The sequence below is a fragment of the Mobula hypostoma genome, chromosome 5 (genome assembly GCF_963921235.1).
Source record: "Mobula hypostoma chromosome 5, sMobHyp1.1, whole genome shotgun sequence".
In the NCBI taxonomy this organism is placed as follows: Eukaryota; Metazoa; Chordata; class Chondrichthyes; order Myliobatiformes; family Myliobatidae; genus Mobula; species Mobula hypostoma.
Window position 1 is genome coordinate 112,050,084 of NC_086101.1, and position 18,402 is coordinate 112,068,485.

Here is an 18,402-nt window from a genome sequence, read left to right on the forward strand (position 1 = left end):
ATGCAAGCAGGCTTTTTCCATTGAGATTGGGTGAGACTAGAGTTAGAGGTCATGGATTAAGGGTGAAAGGTGAAACATTTAAGGGCAACATGAGGGTGACTTTCTTCATTCAGAGGGCAATGAGAGTGTGGTAAGAGCAGAACTGGTCAGTGCAATTTCAATTTCAACATTTAAGAGAAATTTGGGTAGGTGCATGGATAGCAGAGGTATGGAGGTTATGATCCAGCTGCAGGTTGATGGGAGTAGACAGTTTAAATGGTTCAACATGGACAAGGTTGGCCAAAGATTCTGGACTATACTTTTCTATCTCTCTAACTGAGAAAATGAATCCCAGGGATGTGTGTATCTGGTGACATATATGTGCTTTGATAATAAATTATCAAAATTGAACTAATCAGAATATTGAGTTTTAACCATAATTGTTTACTTTCAATTTATTTCTTTTTCTTCAAATGAAAAGGAAAGAAAGTTGATGCCAAAGATCCCACGGCACTATTTTGAAGAAGAGGAGGAAGTTATCTCCAATGTTTTACCTAATAATTATTCCTGTATCAACATCACCAAAGTAGGTTATCTGGTTAATGTCACATTGGTGAGGGTGGCAGGGTGGAGATAAGTCTCGACCAAAGGTGGGCGGTGTAAGGCACTCCCTCTCTCCACTAGCCTGCAGATCACCCCTGGGCAAGGTGTAGCACCTGTTTAGCACCCCCCCCCCAACCCAACCAGGGTCACGTGAAGCCATGGGAGCAGGTGGTGGATAATTGTATGAGCAGCTGGTGCATATGACAAGTCCTGATTATGCAAACACTGACACCAGGCAGACAATCTCTGAAGGATATTCATAATGGCTGGGATCACCCTTCTTGTAAACACTGCCCAGAAGAAGGCAGTGGCAAACTACTTCTGTAGAAAAATTTGCCAAGAGCAATCATGGTCAAAGACCATGATCACCCACGTCATACAACACAGTACATGATGATGATGATGATGATGATGATGATTGTGGTGGTGCTGTTTGGGATAATTTGCAGTGTGCAAACACACTGCTGATTTCCTTTGCTCAACCGATGACAACATTCCCAAAATAACTTCATGGACTCATGGAATGGTACAGCCTGGAAACAGGCCCATCAGCCCATCAATTCTGTCAGGTAGCATCTATGGAAATGAATAAGCAGTCGATGTTTCGGGCCAAGACCCTTCTTCAAGACTGGAAAGGAAGGGTGAAGATGCCAGAATAAGAAACTGGGGGGGGGGGGCGAGGTGAAGGAGGATAGCTTAAAGATGATAGGTAAAGCCAGGTTGCGGGAAAGATAAAAGGCTGTAGAGGAAGGAATCTGATAGAATCAGAATCAGGTTTAATATCATTGACATATGTCATGAAATTTATTGAGGAGAATGGATTGTAGGAGAAAGGGAAGGAGGAGGGGACCCAGGTGATAGACATGTGAGAAAAGGTAAAAGGCAAGAGTGGGGAAAAGAAGAAGAGGGAAGGGGGAATTTTTTTTCCCCTGGAAGAAGAAATTGATATTCATGCCATCCGGTTGGAGTCTACCTAGACGGAATATAAGGCATAGCTCCTCCTGAGGCTGGCCTTATCGTGGCACAAGAGGAGGCCATGGACCGACATGTCAGTTTGGAAACCAGAATTAAAATGATTAGCCACCAGGAAGTTCTAGTTTTGGCAGATGCCAAAAATCATTCTTTGTTTTCCCCAAATTCTCATCAACTCCCCACGGATTCTCCTGCTCACCTACACTCTAGGAGCAATATAGTGGCAAATTAACCTACAAACCTGCAGAGGAGATTCATATGATCACAGGGAACATGTCCAACCTCCACACAGACTCTACACAGGGTGAGGATTGAACCCAGGTCTCCAGCAGCTGTTCTTCTGTACCGCTTAACTTCAGCGTCTGTAAAGTGCTTTAGGACATACTAAAAGTGACTGAATTGTCATATAAACCCTAGACTTCTCTTTGTGAGAACTTATAAAAAGCACAGAAAGAAATCTCCTGTTTACAAAGTACTCTAAGACATCGCATGGGTGTGACAGAACTCTAAATAAATGCTTCCCTGTTTTCTCTTTCAATCACTGGTCCAGCCTTTATGACTCATTCACAAAGCACTTCGTCTGATCAGCCCTTGAAATGTTTCAATGAATAATAGTTCACAATTGGAAGAATTTGACCTTACCTGAATCCCTAAGTGCATTAAAGCATGTCCACGTTAAGGCTTCGCTGGATTCGGACTTGATTTTGGTTCCCTGATTCCCAACTCTTAAAACTAGCAATGACTGACCACGTAGAGGCTACTCCTGTCTGGCCTTTAGTCCAGCCGGCAATCAGTTTGAGAGCCAGGGATTGGCCCAGGTCCCACAAGCAAATAAACCATCAGCACCTTCCTTTTACAGAACCAGCTGAGCAACTGGAACAACGAACAGGAGCCAGATGAGGTGCTAATGGTCCTATTGTCTCAGAGAGGTGGCTTCCAATGGGCTGCTCACAATCAAGGCTTCCCATCCCCCATTGTGGGACACATGTAATTACAGTGTGCGAGGGACAATTGTACATCTTTAGGAACATTGGGATGGAGAGGGAAGAGAAATTTGAGACCACAAATGAGATTTTCCATTGATTAATCAGGAAAGTTGAATTCTCATGTTTCAGCAGGGATATCCTGCTGCAAATACTTGACCTAAAAAATCCAGGCTGCAGACACCATAAGACCATAAGATATAGGAGCAGAAATACGCCATTCACCCCATTGAGTCTCAGCTGTTATTCCATCATGGCAAATTTATTATCCCTTTCAGTCTCATTCTCCTGTCTTCATCCCATAACTTTTGGTGCCCTTACTAATCAAGAACTTATCAACTCCACTTTGAATATACCCAATGACTTGGCCTCCACAGCCATCTTTGGCAATGAATTCTATAGATTCACCACCCTCTGACTAAAGAAGTTCCTTCTCGTGCAGAGGTCCCGCATAACTGAAGGACCTTTCTTTAGATGACACTTTAAATTGAAATCTTGTTTGCCTCTGCCCTCTTGGATTTATTTGTTTGTTTATTTATTTATTTATACGGTGTTTTGCAGGCCCTTGAAACTAAGCTGACCGGCAGCCCACCAATTTAATCCTAGCCTAATCATCAGACAATTTACAATGACCAATTGGCACGGTAGCGTAACAGCTAGAGCAACTCTTTTACAGTACCAGCGACCCAGGTTCAATTCCCACTGCTGGTTGTTAGTAGTTTGTACATTCTCTCTGTGACTGCGTGGGTTACCTGGGTTTCCTCCAAGTGCTCCAGTTTCCTCCCAAAGTCCAAAGACACTAGCTGGTAGGTTGGCAATTGTAAATTGACCCAGGGTTAAATTGTGCATTGCTGGACAGCATGGCTTGAAGGGCCAGAAAGGCCTATTCCACACTGTATCTCAATAAACAAACAAATAAATAATTAGACACTAAATGTTTTCTCTTTCGACTGTGGGAGGAAACCGGAACACTCAGAGGAAACCCACATGCACACAGTAAATGTGCTTACAGATGACGCCAGAATTGAACTCTGAAATCTGATGTCCTGAGTGGTAATAGCATCGCACAAAACTACTATGCTACCGTGTCACCCCAACCAGAGAGGTATTGCTATCACTGTCTTGGAAAAATCCTTCAAATCCACTGGTACCATCCTCCCTAATGCAATGTCCTAAGCACTGATTACATAATTACATTCTGTCAGCTGTGGGCAGCATAGCAGCATAGTGGTTAGTGTAATGCTTTACAGCACCGGCAATCGGAAGGTTGGGGTTCGTTTCCCAACGTTGTCTGTAAGGAGTTTGTACATTCTCCCCATGACCATGTGCATTTCCTCTGGGTACTCTGGTTTCCTCCCACATTCCAAAGAATTATTGGTTAGGGTTAGGAAGTTGTGGACATACTATGTTGGCGCAGGAAGCATGACACCACTCGTGGGCTGATCCAGCACATCCTTGGACTATGTTGGTCATTGATGCAAATAATGCTCTTTACTGTATGTCTTGGTATTTCAATGTACCTGTGACAAATAAAGCTAATCTTTAAATCATTTTCTGTGTTGAAAGAGCTATTTCATCTGCATGAAAACTATTTTAAAAACTATTGATGCTTGAAATCTGAAATACAGTGTCTTCTGGTTAATTGGGACACATCAGGACCAGTACATATTGGCCCAATTAAGCGGGTGACCATGTGGGTTTCCTCTGGGTACTCCAGTTTCCTCCCACAGTCCAAAGACTGTATGGTTAGCAGGTTAATTGACCACTGTAAGTTATCCCGTGATTAAGCTAGGCTTAAATCGGGGGTCACTGAGTGGCACGGCTCGAGTAGCCGGAAGGACCTATTCCATATCTCAACATCTCAATAAGTAAATAATTTTTAAAAACCTACCAATCTCCGGTTTCAATATACCGTGTGACTTGGCCTTCACAATCATCCATGGCAATGAATTCCACAGATTCACCACCCTCTGGCTAAAGAAATTCCTCTGAATCCGCCATGAGGAAATTGTATTGAAGGAAGTGTGTTAAACTTGGTTGCTTCATAGAAAACCAGAGAGGTGAAGTAAATGTTTCCTTTTTAGACTGAAAGGAGTTAACTAGTGGAAATTGACTGTTCGCTATTTACATTTATGACCTGGAAGAAGAAGGAGTATGTAGAGTTTCCAAATCTGCTGAAGTTATGCAAATAGGTGGAAGGGCATGCTGTGATATGGATACTGTGATTCTGCAGTGAGATATAGATGGATTGAATGGGTGAGCAAAGACTGGTAAATTAAATTTAACATGGAGAAGTGTGAGGTCATGCACTTTAGTAAGAGAAATCAAATGGCCAGGCAGCATCTCTAGGAAGAGGTACAGTCGACGTTTCAGGCCGAGACCCTTCGTCAGGACTAACTGAAGGAAGAGCCAGTAAGAGATTTGAAAGTTGGAGGGGGAGGGGGAGATCCAAAATGATAGGAGAAGACAGGAGGGGGAGGGATGGAGCCAAGAGCTGGACAGGTGATTGGCAAAAGGGATATGAGAGGATCACCTCCCCCTTTCCTCCTCCCTGGGCCTCCTGTCCCATACCCCCTCCCCCTTTCCTCCTCCCTGGGCCTCCTGTCCCAAGATCCTCTCATATCCCTTTTGCCAATCACCTGTCCAGCTCTTGGCTACATCCCTCCCCCTCCTGTCTTCTCCTATCATTTTGGATCTCCCCCTCCCCCTCCCACTTTCAAATCTCTTACTGGCTCTTCCTTCAGTTAGTCCTGATGAAGGGTCTCGGCCTGAAACGTCGACTGTACTTCTTCCTAGAGATGCTGCCTGGCCTGCTGCGTTCACCAGCAACTTTGATGTGTGTTGCTTGAATTTCCAGCATCTGCAGAATTCCTCGTGTTTGCGAAGAGAAATCAAATGATAGGTTATCATTTTGATAGGATCTCCAAGTAAGTAAGTGTCCTGTATTCAATATTTCAGTAGTACTTGAGTAATATTGTAAATATAGTATTGTAAATATAGGGTGGCAGGATGGAGATACATCTCTAACAAAGGAGGCATAAGGTGCTCTTTCCCTGCACTAACCTGCAGGACACCCTTGGGCAAGGTGTAGCACCTGTTTAGCCCCCCCTCCCCAATCATAGTCAGCTGAAGTCATTGGGGCAGGTGATGGATGGTCAAGTGAGCATCTGGTGCATATCAATCAGCTGGTCCAGGTTATGCGACCATTGACGCTAGGCAGACAATCTCTGAAGATGATTGATAATGGCTGCAGTCACCCATCTTGTAAAGACACTGCCCAGAAAAAGGCAATGGAAAAGACGTTTTCACGGTACTGTATCTCAAAGTTCAAAGTTCAATTATTATCAAAGTATGCATACATTATACAACCTTGAGATTCATCTCCTAACAGACTGCCATGAAACAAAGACATCCCCCAAAAAAACCCAGTTATTCTCTGCATGTTGGGTGTTAAACAGCTTGACACCCAATGTGCAGAGAATAAAAACCACATCATGCCCATAAAAAATAAAATAATAAAATAACCCATAAAAAGAAGACCATTGAACCAATATGCAACGAAAAGAAACCCCTGACAATCTGACCTTTTCAATCTGGTCTAACACTAAACTTTCCATCTAAACAATGGGTTCTGCTGCTTCAAGCAGCAATCTGAACTGGCTCGCCCCTCACCTTGGGCCTTGACACCCTGACCTTTACAATCTGGCCTGGTGCTTAAATCTTTATACGAACTTCAGGTTCTGCCACTTGGATATGCCAGACTTTGCCGCCTTGATTCCACTTGTAAATCTCTATCTGCACATCGTGTTCAGTCATGTTGATACACTCTGAGACCTGGGCCCCATGGCTTCGATTTGGCCTGTGCCCAACCTTCTACACTCTTGGTGACGGACCCACCACCTTGCCTTACCTCGGTTCCGCTACACCAAATTGCCCCTAAGTCCAAAAGAAAGCTACAGTCTATCACTTGTGATGATTGTTTGCCAGAAAAAGCATGGTTAACAAAGTACTTAGTTGCTATCCTTGTTTTGTTAGCCATCAGCCAAAAGTCACTGAGGTTTACCTGCACTATCTTAAACCAGATGTATCTACTAAATGTTTACTAATTAACAAAAACATAAGACTCAGAAGTATTGGTGATTCAAGGGCAAATAAAGAGAGGGTGGAGATTGATTTCCTCCCTGTGCTTTGAATAGAATCAAAATTAACCCCCCACCAAATTTAGTCGTGTCCTCATGACATTGAGATAACTTGCCAATTCTTCATACAAAGCACAAAGTTTAACCCAGGTGTAAAAGGCAGTGACATAGCTCCCCAAAGCAGTAGGGGCCATACTCTGTTCCCCCGGTGCTACATAGGCCAGTCACTCCGGTGGTCTCCTGATTCTTTGAGACCTCCGTACCCCCTCATCTGCTTCTTCATGTTCCGACACTACTGGGGAGGCCTCCCCCGGTCTATCACTCATGCCCTCCTGCAACTCCGACCCCTCTGTCCCTTAGCTGAGCCCCGCTTCATCCCTTGCAGGGTCCAGCTGAAACCCAGGCTGTTACAGATAGCCCCCTCCAATTTCACCTGACTCAGCATGAGAAGGGTTGGGAATCTCTTCCTCAATCAGTGGGGAGTTAGCAAAAGGCAGTATATACCACACCCCCATTTCCTCATCTCCAAATCAGTATCCCACTCAGAGGTGGGGGCCGGTCTAATCTCTCCTGCTGTTGGTCCATCAGTCACCCCGTGTCACCGCACAGTCCTCTTACTAGGTGTAGGCTCCAGGTCGGGCTCTGGGTCACCTCCACCTCTTGTCCCAGAGGCAGAAGGTGGTTCTGATGGAGAATCTTGACAGGCCCATTCCCATCCTCTTGTTTCACCTGGAAAACTGGTACTTTTGGCACCTGACTCTCCACCAGAAAGGCCATAGCTGCCCTGTGGTCAGCCAACTTATGCTTCCCAGGTAGCCCCAAATTCCTTATGAGGACTTGGTCTCCCAGCACGAGTTGGGAGAACCTAACCTTTTGATCATACCTCCTCTTACTTCCTTGATTATACTTGGCAGCCGTGACCTCAGCTAATTCATAAGCCTTTTTCAGCTCCCTTCTCATATCAGACACATACTTCAGATAAGTCTTCGGTGGTAGGTCTTCCTCGTCAGTCCCAAAACAAAGATCGATGGGCAACCTCGCCTCGTACCCAAACATCAGATAACATGGCAAGTATCCAGTAGCTTCATTTCAGGTACAGTGTAGCATTGGACCAGATGTCCAATATGTTGACTCCATTTGTTCTTCTTGCTGATCTCCAAGGTTCCGAGCATGTCTCGCAAGGTCTGATTAAACCTCTCAACCTGCGGGTGATAAGGAGTAGTCCTTGACTTTTCGACTCCGAGCATACTCAGTAACTCATGTATGAGCCTACTCTCGAAATCCCGTCTCTGATCACTATGTATCCACTTGGGAAGGCCATAATAAATAAAATACTTCTCCCATAACACTTTGGCCATTGTGGACACCCTCTGATCCTTGGTAGGGAAAGCTTGAGCATATCTGGAGTAGTGATCCGTGATGACTAAGACATTCACCATGTTGCTGGCATCTGGCTCTATTGGCAGGAAATCCAAGCACACCAAGTCAAGGGGCCCTGCACTCTGCAAGTGGGACAACAGAGCTGCCCTCGTAGGCAGCATCTCTCTTCATATGCATCGAAATCACGACTTGCAGTATCCTTCGACCTCAAGCTTCATTCGGAGCTAGTAAAACCAATCTCTGAGCAATCCATAGGTCTTTTCAATCCCCAAATGTCCAGAATCATCATGAAGTGACTTCAACACAATCCTCCAATACTTCAGGCAGAACCAGCTGGGAACGCCAAGGTTGGTCCAGAGGTGACGTGACCTGGTATGGGATCTGATTTCTCAACTCCAATCTGGGCCATTCTCTCAGTGATGGAGGCACCACAGCGTGTTTCATCTTCTCCACTTGGGCCATGTCTCCCTTTTTGACTGCTGACCAAATGGTACCGATGCCCAGGTCATCCTGCTGAGCAGCTGCCACTTCCCTAGGATTAGGATTATGAAGACACGTAGTCCTCTTTTATTGTCATTTAGTAATGCATGCATTAAGAAATGATACATTATTTCCTCCGGTGTGATATCACAAAACACAGAACAGACCAAGACTGAAAATACTGACAAAACCACATAATTATAACATATAGTTACAACAGTGCACAATACCATAACTTGATGAAGAAGTCCATGAGCACAGTAAAGTTCAAAGTTTCTCAAATGTCCCACATCTCACGCAGACGGGAGAAGGAAGAAAAACTCTCCCTGCCGTGCCGACCACAATCCGACTCTGAGTCATCCGAAAACTTCGAGCTCTGATCAGCTCTCCGACACCGAGTACTGAGCGCCATCTCTGTCCGAATGATTCTCGGTCACCAAAAGCAGGCAAGGCCGGGGATTTTGAGGTCTACCCTCCGAAAGATTCCCGACCACATTGTAACGACAGCAGCGAACGGGCATGTCAGAAATTTCTCCAGATGTTCCTCCGTGCTTTCACGTCCATTCTCCATCAAATCAGAATTTTCCACAGCCCCTATTTAACAGATATTATATCATTTTTCACTGGAGCTGCGCACACGCAGGTACGCCACCATCTTTTCCTCCCCCTAGGACTCAATTCTAGTAACTGGTTTGTCTTCAGAGCAGTCAGGTTATAGTAACCTTGTGGAATGGCATCATCAGAAGCTCCCAATTGATCTACCGCTCGATCCTGCCCTTGCCTTCCGTCTGCCTTCACCGTAATGGCAAACTAACACATGGCTTTCACTCCCAGGGCTGGAACACTCTCGTACTCTCTGTCCGTGTCCAGGCCTTCATGCACATGTCGGGATAAAGTATCAGCATCAATGTTCTTACTTCCCGGCCGATACTTCCGGCTGAAATCATAGGCAGAGAATGCCGCCAACCACCGATGGCCTGTGGCATCCAATTTCGCTGAGGTCACAATATAAGTTAGGGTATTATTGTTAGTCCTCACCTCAAATTTGGCACCATAGAGGTAGTCACTCAACTTAGCCACCACAGCCCATTTTAATGCCTGAAACTCCAACTTGTGCATGGGATAGGATTTCTCAGCGGGCGACCAACTCCGGCTGACAACGCAACAGGTCTCAACCCGATGCCCTGGTCCTGATACAGGACACCCCCAAATACCTCTCTGCTAGCATTCATATGCAGTACATAAGGCAATCGGGGGTCTGAAAAAGCCAGCACAGGCGGTTGGGTCAGCATCTCCTTCAGCAACTGAAAGGCCTCTTCACACTTCACATCCTACCTCGGTCCAAAAGGCTCCGAAGGGCTAAGATACTTTTTACCCTCCTCTCCTTTTTTCCTCCTCCCTTTCTTCCCTAAGAGAGGGCAACCACACAGAAGCTGATTTAAAGGGCGACTCACTTTCGTGTAGCCCTTTACGAACCTCTAATAGTGACCACAGAGCCCAAGGAACAAGTGCAAAGCGCTCACAGTCTGGGGCCTTGGCCATGTGGTCACTACCTCTATCTTAGACGGCTCTGTAACTACTCCATCTGTGAGACTATGTGCCCAACATAACTGACAGACGTCTTACAGAACTGACACTTGTCCAGGGAAAGTTTTAACCATTCAGCTTTCAGGCAACCCAGCACCTTCAGTAGCCTCACTTCATGTTGCTTCAAGGTGGACCCAAACACTATGACGTCATCCAGATACACCAATACCTCAAGCAAGTTCATGTCCCCCACTGTTTTCTCCATGACCTACTGGAAGGTTGCAGGGGCTCCCAATATGTCCTGGGACATCATTTCAAACTGGAAGAATCCGGGTGGACATAAAAAGGCTGCCTTCTCTTTGTCAGCCTCGCTCAAGGGGATCTGGTAATATCCACACCTCAAGTCCAGCACACTGAACCACTTTGCACCACTAAGACAGGCCAGCACGTCTTTGGTCCTTGGGACTGTATACTAGTTGGGGATGGTATGCCTGTTCAAAGTCCTATACCCCACATACATTTGTACCTTCCCATTCTTCTTCCTGGCCACTACCATTGGAGACGCATAGGGGCTTCTGGACTCAGTGATGATCCCAGCTTCCTTCAACTTACACAAATGCTGATGAACATCTTTACCTCTGCAGGAGCCAGTTGCCGCGGCCTCCCTCAGAACAGGGTGTCCTCGGTCACCTGAATAGTGCGACGAGTGCTCTTGGAACAACCTACACCAAAGTTGTCAGTGGAAGGACACCTTCCAGTTTCACCACCTTCTCTGCCAACCTCCTCTTCCAACCCACAGGTATCGGAACATCCCTAAAGTTGAATGACTCAGCGGTCAACTTTCCCCCCTATTCAGATAGTTTCTCCCGGGCTTGTCTCACAGGGACACTAGAGATTATCGTCACCAGGAAAAGATCCACCAGGAGCAACCCCACTTGAAGGTGACCTCCCTCTTCGTAGTGTTCCTGACAATCACTGCCATCCTGTTCACCTAAACATCTGAGGGCTTCTGCAGTTCGGCCCTCAGCAGTACCCCAGCAGGCACTTCTGACTCCTTTTCATGGTCTTCCTGGTCTTCCGGAGCATCCACCAGGAGGGCCTTGCCCTCAGGCATTCGGGATTCGGGATTCGGGAAATTTGGGGTTTCCCATTACTCTTGCTACTTCCCAGGCCGTAACACGATTGGCTTGGACTGGGCGAACTACACAGTCCCTTGTTTAAACTCATTATCTGGCCCGATGCAGCCACACATTTCCTCAAAAGCAGCTCTAAACACCGGGTGAACAGACAATGTTCTCAGGAAGCTCTCTCCAGCTTTCTCCTTGCAGGCTCCCATGTGTCTAAGGCATTTGTACAATACTGTACACATAAATAGACAAAGACTGACAAGCAACTAATGTTGAAAAGAAGACAAACTATGCAAATAAAAAACTACTACTGAGAACATGTGTTGCAAAGACCCCTTGAAAGTGAGTCTATAGGTTGTAGAATCAGTTTAGAGTAGTAGTCAGTGAAGTTATCCATGCCTGATGGTTCAGGGTAATAACTGTTCCTTAACCTGGTGGTATGGGACCTAAGGCTCTTGCACCTTCTGCCGGATGGTAGTGGTGTCCTAGGGGTCTAGATGATGGATGTCACTTTATTGTGGCCATGCTCCATGTAAATGTATTCAGTGGTGGGGTGAGCTTTGGTGCGAAGGACTGGGCTGTTTTATTAATGAACAGCTATTCAATAAACTGTTGACATTTCACGGCAAGACATTTCTTCACAACTCTACCTCACTAATTTGCAGAACTTATTTAATTTATGTATATATATTTCTTGCTGTAATTTATAGTATTTATATGTATTGCACTGTACTTCTGCAAAACTAATTTCAGAGCATATGTCAGTGATATTAAACCTTACTCTGATATTTTCTTGTGTGCTTTTCTTAACCTCACTCCATGTTGGCTCCCCGATCTTCCGAGTATTTATGACATTTTCTGGTTTAATCACTTTTTAAAAATTATGTTACATTGACTTTAAACCTAAAATAGGTTTCTTTTAAATATCCATATTTTTTTCCTCAGTGAATATAATTCTGAGCATGGAAAGAAATGTAATTGTGGATCCTGATAAGGTGAATACAGATGTAATCAGACACCCTGCGATGCCATGTAATCAGATATCCTGTAATCAAGTGCCTTGAGCTGGGGGGGGTGGAGATGTATTAAACATAAACGTGACGTACTATGGAATACATCCACATCAACTTGGCAAAAGAGAGAGGGCAGGTTCAAAAATCATAAAATCTGGGCTGATTTATCTCCTACCTTACCTTAGGAGCCAACCTAGTAACTACCTGTAATACCAACTGTACAAGGCAGAATAGGAGACAGGTAAACATGTCTCCGGGGAGGAGACAGCTCTGAGGATTGATAATTAGTTTATACCGGTGTGTCTAATTTCCCTCTTTGCACAAAAGCTTCCGTCATTCGGTTTTCAAGTCAGCCAAAGTTCAAGCAGGAAATGTAGAAAAAGAAGCAGAAGTTAACATTTTAGGTCAATGCCATTTGCTCAGATGTAAATGTGCCAAAAAACAGTAACCTGTTGAATATCTTGCACATATCTGTATAGGTGAATGTAAAATGTAAAGAACACAATAAAAAAATCAAAATTGACAAAATAAATATAAATAAAAGGCAATCCTTTAAAACTTAATGTATAAGTAACTGTTATATACTGTACAAAGACTGAATGTATGTACATAAAGTGATGCCAAGTGATGTGGTGAGATGAGTTATACGAAGTGAAATTTGTTGTTTTGCTGCCGCAGTACAGTGCAAATACATAAAATTACGATAAATTACAAAATAAGTAGAGCACAAAAAATGAATAATGAAGTAGTGTTCATGACCTCATGGGCCATACAGAGATCTGACGGAGGAGAGGAAGAAGCTGTTTAGTGTGGGTCTACAGGTTCCTAGACGTCCTTGTCGATAGTAGTAATGAAAAGAGGGCATATCCTGGGATGGTGAGGGTCTTTAACAATGGGTGCCACCTCATTCAGGCACCATGTATTGAAGATGTCCTTGATGGTGAGGGAGCTGAGTATATACCTCTTTGCAGCCTCTTGCAATCCTGAAATATCTGAGCAAGCAATATTCCATTGCCCAATCCATTTTCAATGACAGATTTTTTGCAAGGTAAGAGCCACAACTGCAATTGAGCTTGAAACAAATTATGCCTCTCAGTACTTCAATAATGACAAAAACCACTTTTATTTCAAACAAGTTAGCTTTAGTTTTGCAAAATAATATTTCTACTGCCATGTTTGTGTACACCCTCAGCAAATGCAGAATACCTTCACAGACCAATGCTTTGTACTGTTTCTCATCCATTAACCAGCCTTCAACCTGCCAAGGAAAATGCCGCCCATTTCAATTCTACTTCCCATTCCCATTGCAACATGTCAATTCATGGCCTTCTCTACCGCTGCAATGAGACCACACTCTGATTGGAGTAGCAACACCTTATATTCTGTCTGGGCAGCCTCCAAACTGATGGCATGAACATCGATTTCTCAAACTTCTAGTAATTCCGCCCCCCCGCCACCATTCCCGTTTCTCTCTCTCACCTTATCTCCTTACCTGCCCATCACCTCCCTGTGGTGCCCCACCTCCTTCTCTTTCTTCCATGGTCTTCTATCTTCTCCTATCAGATTTCTCCTCCTCCAGCCCTTTATTTCTTTCACCAATCAACTTCCCAGCTCTTTACTACACCCCCAGTCCTTCTCCCAGTTTCACCTATCACCTGCCACCTTTCTTCCTCCCCTTCCCCGACCTTCTTACTGTGACTGATATCCTTCATTTGCTGTCCTGATGAAAAGTCTTAGCCTGAAATGTCAACTGTTTACTTTGTTCCGTAGATGCTGCCTGGCCTGCTGAGTTCCTCCAGCATTTTGTTTGTGTTGCTTTGGATTTCCAGTGTTTGCAGATTTTCTTGTGTTTGTGATGGAGACTATTTCTTTATATTTATTTTCAGGGTCATTTGTATTTTACCACCCATCCCTTACTTGTGGAGAGTCCGTCATCGTGCCCGACGCCGTCCCCCTAGGCCTGAGTCAACGTAGTAGTAGTAGTATCCCAAATTGCTCTCAGGAAGGTGGTGATGGAGATGCTTTCTTGAACTGCTGTTATCTTTTTGGTGACGTTACTCTCACAAAGGATTTGTAATAATGCAGAATGATCTATCTATCCCCAAGTCAGAATGGTGAATAAATAACTATAGTATCACAGGCAGCATCCTCTAACCATATACAAAAACTACAGTGAACTGTCAGGACAGCAGAAAAGGTCAATGGCTACAGTCTGCCATCACTGCAGGAATTGCATGTGTCCAGGACAAAGAAATTGGCAGGAAAAATCATTGTGGACACTACCCACACTGCAAACTGCCTTTTCTAAAAGTTCCCTTACGGAAAATGTGATAGGGCTATTAAAACAAAAATTTCATGCCATCATAACAGGATGATTTAGACTCCGCAATACATGCCTGTCTGCTCGGTGTTTCCCCAGAAGAGACTTGAAATCTTCAATAAATATCCCTCCATTAAATGCATCGTTTCCAGTGAGGAGCTTCACAACACCCCGCTATAAAGTGTGTCTCTCTCAGTGTGGACTCAGATTCATGAATGCTTTCCACTGTGGAGGTGGACTGAAATGTGAGAGCAGATTGTGACACAACACCTATACGGTTACAACATCGGCGTCGACATGACACTGCACAGATCTGTCTGTTTCCTTTCGTGACAGGAAAGGAATGGAAGGTTATGGGCTGAGTGCAGGTTGGTGGGACTAGGTGAGACTAAGAGTTCGGCACGGACGAGAAGGACCGAGATGGCCTGTTTCCGTGCTGTAATTGTTATATGGTTACATGGTTATAAGTTTCTTCCCCCAGATAGGTAATCTGATTAACCATTTTAGATACAGCCACTCCATAAAAGAGTCCAAAATCAAGCCATCCAACGCCGCTGAAAACTGCAGATGACCACAACAGAGTTTATCTACTGCTGAGTGAACACTGAGGAGGGGGTGGGGGAAACACCGGGGAGGGGGCGGGGGCAACACCGAGGGGGGGGGCGGGAGCTACACCGACTCCAGCCTGGATGCCACAGCACACCACACCCAGTGGAGAGCACAGACTCTGACGCCTCTCCCTGGCAGTCTGACAATATCACTGGAGTGATTTCCCCTTGATCATGAATTTAGGTTTTATAAAGAGGCATATAAAGAGAATTTAACTTAACACTAGTTCATTCAAAGTCAAAGTAAATTTATTATCGAAGTACTATTATCACCATATACTATCTTCATGCAAGGTTTGACTCTAATCACTGGAGAGTTTTCCCAAGTTTTACAGGGTGTCTTGATGATACACTCAAATTCTTTCTTAATGTCAAAGGTAGTCGCTCTCACCTTGCCTCTGGAGTTCAGCCCAGAATGTGATGGGGTCTGGATCCCAATGTTCTTAGCAAAACACAGACTGAAATTGGTAAATAGATTATTGGTAAATAGGTGTTGTTTGATAATGCTGTTGAAGACAGATTCCATTACTTTGAATGCTTTAGAGTCTGTTTAATTACCCGGATTACATTTGTCCTGCTTTTTGTAAACAGACAGATCTGTGCAGTGTCATGTCAATGCCGATGTTGTAACCGTATAGGTGTTGTGTCACAATCTGCTCTCACATTTCAGTCCACCTCCACAGTGGAAAGCATTCATGAACCTGAGTCCACACTGAGAGAGACATACTTTATGGTGGGGTGCTTAGTATGTTGTGAAGCTCCTCGCTGGAAGAGATGCATTTAGTGGAGGGATATTTATTGAAGATTTCAAGTCTTTTCTGAGGAAACACCGAGCAGACAGGCATGTATCGCGGAGTCTAAATCCACACTAGTTCATTCAAAGTCAATTTATTATCAATGTACATATATATTACCATATTCTAACTTGAAATTAATTTCCTTGCAGGCATTTACAGGAAAATGAAGAAATACAACAGAATTTATGAAAAACTATACAAAACTTCACTGACAAAAACATATTCAAAAGAAGAAAAATTGGGCAAATACAGTGAAATAAATAATACTGAGAACATGAGTAGTAGAATCCTTGAAAGTGAGCCTGTATGTTGTAGAATGATTTCAGAGTTGAGGTGAGTGAAGTTATCTTCACCAGTTTCAGAAACCTGATGGTTGTCTGTTTACTGTTCCTGAACCTGGTGGTATGGGACTTAAGGCTCCTGTACATCCATTGTACAGAGGAATATTTATTACAGACTGACCTCTCTCTGGAAGACACTGTAGGTAGACTGACTCTGCACCGTAAGAGGCATATATGGATTGATTTTCTGTCCTTTATGACCTATGTCAGTCCCCATGAATATGCCTGCACAGTAGGTGGCGCTGTGGTGCTAATCCTGATCATCCTTATGTTAGTAATGTAATGAGTGCTACAGTTGTACTCGCAGCCTCTGTTCCTAGGTCTGAATTTATGACCTTTGCTTTTCAGCTTTAACCTATCAGTTTTACTTACCTTCCAGTCTGTCACTTATGCCACTGCCATTGATAGATCCCTTGCCTAATTTCATTCTCCCATTGCATTCGCCCAAGGTGGCGGGGTGTAGATATATCTCTACCAGGGGAGGTGTAAGGCACTCCTTCCCTCCGCTAGCCTGCAAGTCACTCTTGGGCAAGGTGTAGCACCTGCTTAGCTCCCCCTCCCCCCACCGATCAGGGTCACATGAAGCCATGGAAGCAGGTGGTGGATGGTCCTATGATCAGCTGGTGCATATTATAATTACTGCCAGGCAGACAGTCTCTGAAGGATATTGATAATGGCTGGGGTCACACATTTGTAAAGACACTGCCCAGAAACTGGCAATGGCAAACCACTTCTGTAGGAAAAAATTGCCAAGAACAATCATGGCCATGGAAAGACCATGATTGCCCACGTCATATAACACGGCACATAACGAACAAACTGTTGCATTCACTAGATATCTTACTCCTACAATTAACTAAATCCATAGATCTACATGGTGTCCACAGTACAGAACTGGGTACTAAACCCAATCAGTCTGCGCCAGTGTTGATGCTCTTGGAGCCTCCGCTCATCCCATCCGCATACCCTTCTCTTCCTTTCCCTTTAATTTCTTTTTGCCTATAAATTCAACTATAATACGACTGTTGTTGGCAGAGTCTCAGATGGTGATGAGGAGGCGTACAGGAGTGAGATAGATCAGATGGTTGAGTAGAATTGCAATGACAACCTTGCATTCAACATCAGAGAGACCAAGGAATTAATTATGGACTTCAGGAAGGGGACGTTTGGAGACGCACACTAGTCCTCATTGGGTGGAAAAGGCGAGCAGCTTCAAGTTCTTGAGTGTCAAAATCTCTGAAGATTCATCCTAGAACTAATGTATTGATGCAATTACTAAGTAGGCACACCAGCGGCTATATTTTATTCAGAGTTTGAGAAGATTTGGTATACCACCAAAGACCCTAGCAAATTTCTACATGTGTACTGTGTTTGCATCACCACCTAATATGGAGGATCAGAAAACGCTGCAGAGGGTTATAAACTCAGATAGCTCCATCATGGGAACTAGCCTCCCTACTATTGAGGGCATCTTCAAAAGGGGATGCCTCAAGTAAGTAGCATCCATCATTTACAACCATCACCATCCAGGACATGTCCTCTTCTCATTACTGCCATCAGGAAGAAAATACAGGAGCCTGAAGCATTTTAGGAACAACTTCTTTCCTCTCTACCATCAGATTTCTGAACAATCCATGAACTCATGAACACTACCTTACTACTTTGCTCTCTTTTTGTACTTTTTTTATTTGTCTATCTCTTTACTATACTGCTGCAGCAAAACAACAAACTTCGCAACATGAGTCAGTGATAATAATCCTGCTTCCGATTCTTATTCTAATTATCCATCTTGTCTTTCAGTGTATCCATACTAAATGTATCTACTCTTCTATGATGGCGTAAAAATATGTGGGTTTGAACAAACAAAAGATGGCTGGAGTCACTTAGCACTTTCATACAAGGGTGTTTATTAAGTGCATCAAAAATCAAACTTACAAAACTTAGCAAAAATAGTAAAAACAGCCAATATTTACAAAAAGGTATCTACCAGTAAACACAATTTAAAGTTCCGTACTTTGTCCATTGTGAACTCCTGGCAGCTTGATCTCTCTCTGCTACTGAGAGTGAACAGCCCCATTTTATTAGGCACCAGGACATACCATCTTTAATTACCCACAAAGTTAACTTAAGACT

General features: G+C 44.1%; 1 protein-coding gene across 1 annotated transcript in view; it reads right to left on the reverse strand.

The window, feature by feature from the left end:
- Positions 1 to 16,766, reverse strand: part of LOC134346260 (uncharacterized) — a 69,000-nt gene extending 52,234 nt beyond the window's left edge. Inside the window, exon 1 of the mRNA XM_063047602.1 lies at positions 16,642 to 16,766. The gene's annotated coding sequence lies outside the window, so the exon portion shown is untranslated. The remainder of the gene's footprint in view (positions 1 to 16,641) is intronic.
- Positions 16,767 to 18,402: the final 1,636 nt, after the last annotated feature.